The sequence below is a fragment of the Styela clava genome, unplaced genomic scaffold (genome assembly GCF_964204865.1).
Source record: "Styela clava unplaced genomic scaffold, kaStyClav1.hap1.2 HAP1_SCAFFOLD_143, whole genome shotgun sequence".
Taxonomy (NCBI): Eukaryota; Metazoa; Chordata; class Ascidiacea; order Stolidobranchia; family Styelidae; genus Styela; species Styela clava.
Window position 1 is genome coordinate 37,501 of NW_027556723.1, and position 5,000 is coordinate 42,500.

At 58.0% G+C, this 5,000-nt stretch overlaps 2 non-coding genes and 1 pseudogene across 2 annotated transcripts; all 3 read left to right on the plus strand.

Moving 5' to 3' along the window:
• Positions 1–1,418: 1,418 nt before the first annotated feature.
• On the plus strand, positions 1,419–3,228 carry LOC144419643 (small subunit ribosomal RNA). Its single transcript, XR_013474189.1, has one exon. It is a non-coding gene; the product is annotated as a small subunit ribosomal RNA (ribosomal RNA).
• Positions 3,229–3,526: 298 nt separating this feature from the next.
• Positions 3,527–3,680, plus strand: LOC144419652 (5.8S ribosomal RNA). The gene has a single exon (XR_013474191.1). It is a non-coding gene; the product is annotated as a 5.8S ribosomal RNA (ribosomal RNA).
• A 288-nt stretch (positions 3,681–3,968) lies between these two features.
• LOC144419650 (large subunit ribosomal RNA) overlaps positions 3,969–5,000 on the plus strand; it is a pseudogene marked incomplete at its 3' end in the record, with an annotated part of 3,252 nt that continues 2,220 nt past the window's right edge.

Here is a 5,000-nt window from a genome sequence, read left to right on the forward strand (position 1 = left end):
GAGCGCACCCTTTTCTCGGTGGCTGGCGGGCGAGAGAGTGCTGCGTCGCCGGCATCGGCGTCGAAAGAAGCCGAGCCGAAAAAAGTTAAAGTACAAACGTGCAAGCATACTAGCCTAACCCTAGGTAAGGCATGTCAGAGCGAAAGACAGTAAACTCGAATGAGCCAAGAAAGAGCGGTGCGGGGCCGGTCGGAGCGCACCCTTTTCTCGGTGGCTGGCGGGCGAGAGAGTGCTGCGTCGCCGGGCATCGGCGTCGAAAGAAGCCGAGCCGAAAAAAGTTAAAGTACAAACGTGCAAGCATACTAACCTAACCTAGGTAAGGCATGTCAGAGCGAAAGACAGTAATTTCGAATGAGCCAAGAAAGAGCGGTGCGGGGCCGGTCGGAGCGCACCCTTTTCTCGGTGGCTGGCGGGCGAGAGAGTGCTGCGTCGCCGGCATCGGCGTCGAAAGAAGCCGAGCCGGAAAAAGTTAAAGTACAAACGTGCAAGCATACTAGCCTAACCCTAGGTAAGGCATGTCAGAGCGAAAGACAGTAATTTCGAATGAGCCAAGAAAGAGCGGTGCGGGGCCGGTCGGAGCGCACCCTTTTCTCGGTGGCTGGCGGGCGAGAGAGGTGCTGCGTCGCCGGCATCGGCGTCGAAAGAAGCCGAGCCGAAAAAAGTTAAAGTACAAACGTGCAAGCATACTAACCTAACCCTAGGTAAGGCATGTCAGAGCGAAAGACAGTAATTTCGAATGAGCCAAGAAAGAGCGGTGCGGGGCCGGGCGGAGCGCACCCTTTTCTCGGTGGCTGGCGGGCGAGAGAGTGCTGCGTCGCCGGCATCGGCGTCGAAAGAAGCCGAGCCGAAAAAAGTTAAAGTACAAACGTGCAAGCATACTAACCTAACCCTAGGTAAGGCATGTCAGAGCGAAAGACAGTAATTTCGAATGAGCCAAGAAAGAGCGGTGCGGGGCCGGGCGGAGCGCACCCTTTTCTCGGTGGCTGGCGGGCGAGAGAGTGCTGCGTCGCCGGCATCGGCGTCGAAAGAAGCCGAGCCAAAAAAAGTTAAAGTACAAACGCGATGCTAATGAGCGAGCCGTTGTCTCGACTAATATGTAGGGGGCGTTCGATCGAGCGTCTGGCTTGAGCGCTTGTCGGCCTAGCAGAACGGTCGCATTGTTATGCCCGGGTTTTAGGCACCGCTGCAGGCGGCCGGCAGAGCTCTTGTTTGTGCGAAACTGAATGGATCGAGCCCGAGAGAGGGCGAGCAAAGAAAAAACGCAAATCGCTCCGCCTGGCACTGCCGGCGAGGGCGTGGACGTCGCGGCCAGCGACTGTCGAAGCTGAGTACGGCCGCAGGCGATCGCCTCGGTCTTAAACGAATGCGACGAGCACGCGCCGGGCGGCCCAGCAAGGGCCGAGCGCAGCTGTCGCAGCTATCTGGTTGATCCTGCCAGTAGTGATATGCTTGTCTCAAAGATTAAGCCATGCAGGTGCAAGTACGAGTTCTCGTAAAGCGAAACTGCGAATGGCTCATTAAATCAGTCTTGGTTTATTTGGTCTCGTAAGCGAAGTGGATAACTGTGGTAATTCTAGAGCTAATACATGCATTAAGCGCCGACTTCGGGAGGCGCGCTTTTATCAGATCAAAACCGACCGGGTTCGTCCTGTGACGTTTGATGACTCTGGATAACCACGCGGATCGTACGGTCTCTGCACCGACGACGTATCATTCAAGTGTCTGCCCTATCAACTGTCGAAGGTACGCTACGTGCCTACCTTTGTGATAACGGGTAACGGGGAATCAGGGTTCGATTCCGGAGAGGGAGCCTGAGAAACGGCTACCACATCCAAGGAAGGCAGCAGGCGCGCAAATTACCCATTCCCGACACGGGGAGGTAGTGACGAAAAATAACAATACAGGACTCTAACGAGGCCCTGTAATTGGAATGAGTACATCCTAAAACTCTTAACGAGTATCCATTGGAGGGCAAGTCTGGTGCCAGCAGCCGCGGTAATTCCAGCTCCAACAGTGTATGCTAAAGTTGTTGCGGTTGAAAAGCTCGTAGTTGGATTTTGGGCGAGCGCCGCCGGTCCGTCGCAAGGCGTGTCACTGGTTGCGTTCGCCTCACCTTCGGTTCTCCGTCGGTGCTCTTGACTGAGTGTCGGCGGTGGCCGATAAGTTTACTTTGAAAAAATTAGAGTGTTCAAAGCAGGCTGTTCGCCTGCATAGTGTTGCATGGAATAATGGAATAGGACCTCGGTTCTATTTTGTTGGTTTTCGGAGCACGAGGTAATGATTAAGAGGGACAGACGGGGGCGTCCGTACTCTGCCGTTAGAGGTGAAATTCTTGGATCGGCGGAAGACGAACTACTGCGAAAGCATTCGCCAAGAATGTTTTCTTTAATCAAGAGCGAAAGTCAGAGGTTCGAAGACGATCAGATACCGTCCTAGTTCTGACTATAAACGATGCCAACTAGCGATCGGGAGGCGTTACCATGACGACCTTTCCGGCAGCTTCCGGGAAACCAAAGTCTTTGGGTTCCGGGGGAAGTATGGTTGCAAAGCTGAAACTTAAAGGAATTGACGGAAGGGCACCACCAGGAGTGGAGCCTGCGGCTTAATTTGACTCAACACGGGGAAACTCACCCGGCCCGGACACAGGTAGGATTGACAGATTGAGAGCTCTTTCTTGATTCTGTGGGTGGTGGTGCATGGCCGTTCTTAGTTGGTGGAGCGATTTGTCTGGTTAATTCCGATAACGAACGAGACTCTGGCATGCTAAATAGTTACGCGACCTTCTCGGTCGGCGTCTAACTTCTTAGAGGGACTAGTGGCGTTTAGCCACACGAGATTGAGCAATAACAGGTCTGTGATGCCCTTAGATGTCCGGGGCCGCACGCGCGCTACACTGAGTGAAGCAGCGAGTGTCTAACCTAGGCCGAAAGGTCCGGGTAACCCGTTGAACCTCATTCGTGATTGGGATAGGGACTTGCAATTGTTTCCCTTGAACGAGGAATTCCCAGTAAGCGCAAGTCATCAACTTGCGTTGATTACGTCCCTGCCCTTTGTACACACCGCCCGTCGCTACTACCGATTGAATGGTTTAGTGAGATCCTTGGATCGGCCCCGTCGCGGCTGGCAACGGCCGCGTCGGCGTGTCGAGAAGACGATCAAACTTGATCATTTAGAGGAAGTAAAAGTCGTAACAAGGTTTCCGTAGGTGAACCTGCGGAAGGATCATTACCGAAGGTGGTGGTAGGCCCCGGCCGACCGCGCACTGAATTGTCTTTGGGTGCCGCCGAGAGGGCGGCCGTCAATCGGGGTTCCGCCCCGTGCGACACGCGTAACACGTTGGCATAGCAAGGCAGCCGAGTGCGATGGTGGCTTCTGGGCACCGCGCTCGATGTGCCGCCGGCCCAGCCCGGCGGTCGCTCGGCGCCGTTTGTTGGTGTTTTTGTGCAGTTGTTGTCGGTGGTGGTTTTGTGGTCGATCCCACAGTGTGACGTCCGCGCGCTTCGGCGCCGGGCGAAACGTCGAGGACGACTCTTAACGGTGGATCACTCGGCTCGCGAGTCGATGAAGGACGCAGCCAAGTGCGAGAAGTAATGTGAATTGCAGAACACATTGAACGTCGACCTTCTGAACGCGAATTGCGGTCTCGGGTCAATCCCGGGACCGCGTCTGCCTCAGGGTCGCGTTCGTCCTCACCCGAGGGCCGTCGCCTGGCCTCTGCGAAGACGGCCGGGCGTCGCCCCAAGTTGAAGCGGTCGCCGAGCTTTCTCGGCGCGACCGCGTGTCCCGTACACCGCCGGCCCCTCGACGTGTTCAACTACGTTCGAGGGGCGGGTCCAGGTCGGTCGGTCCGGTCACGAGATCAAGACCGACCGTGGGCCAAGGCGGCGACGGTACGCGCTCGGTCGGCGCCGGCGGCGACGACTTGCGATGCCAGCGGGCCGTGTAAGAAACGGCCCGCTTGACACATACGACCTGAGTTCAGGCGAGAGCACCCGCTGAATTTAAGCATATTATTAAGCGGAGGAAAAGAAACCAACAGGGATTCCCTGAGTAACGGCGAGTGAACCGGGAAGAGTCCAGCGTCGAATCTGCGCGCTTTTCGAGCGCGCCGAGTTGTGACGTACGGAAGTCCCAGTGCGGCTGACGGCGAGCGCCGGTGTCCTTCTGATCGAGGCCTCGTCCCACGGCGGGTGTTAGGCCCATAGGGGCGCTTGCCTTGGCCGCTTCGGGTCTTCTCGGAGTCGGGTTGTTTGGGAATGCAGCCCAAAGCGGGTGGTAAACTCCACCTAAGACTAAATACGGTCGCGAGACCGATAGCGGACAAGTACCGTGAGGGAAAGTTGAAAAGCACTTTGAAGAGAGAGTTCAAGAGTACGTGAAACCGTTGAGAGGCAAACGGGAGGGCCCGTCAGGTCGCCGGCTCGCTTTCAGTTGGGTGCGGGGGCGCGCCGTCTCGGTTCGCGGACGCTTAAGGCGCCGCTGCCGAGTCGGCTCGCGCACCGTCTCAGCGCACTAGCGACCGGCGCGGGTCACGACCGGTTTGCCGTCGGTCTAAGTCCCCGCGCGAAGGTGGCCTCCGCTCCGGCGGGGGTGTTACAGCGCGCGGGCGGTGCGGCCCGGCGGCGGATCGAGGAAAGGATGCCGCGCGCTCTCTGTGTGCGGCCGTCGCCGTTCGGCTGGCTTGTCGTTCGCCTGCACTGTACGCAGTGCCGGTGTTCGGCGGGCTGCCGCTTCGGTGGCGCGCCGTCGACGCGCTCGGGGTCCGTGGCCACGTCGGCCACCCTCCCGACCCGTCTTGAAACACGGACCAAGGAGTCTAACATGAGCGCGAGTCGTCGAGTGGTTCGAGACTCGCAGGCGAAATGAAAGTGAAGGCGGCCTTTGGCCGAACGAGGTCGGACCCGGAGCCCCGTGCGGGCGCCGGCGCACGACCGGCCGATCGCACCCGCTCTGCCGGGGCGGTCGCGCAAGAGCGTCCATGTTGGGACCCGAAAGATGGT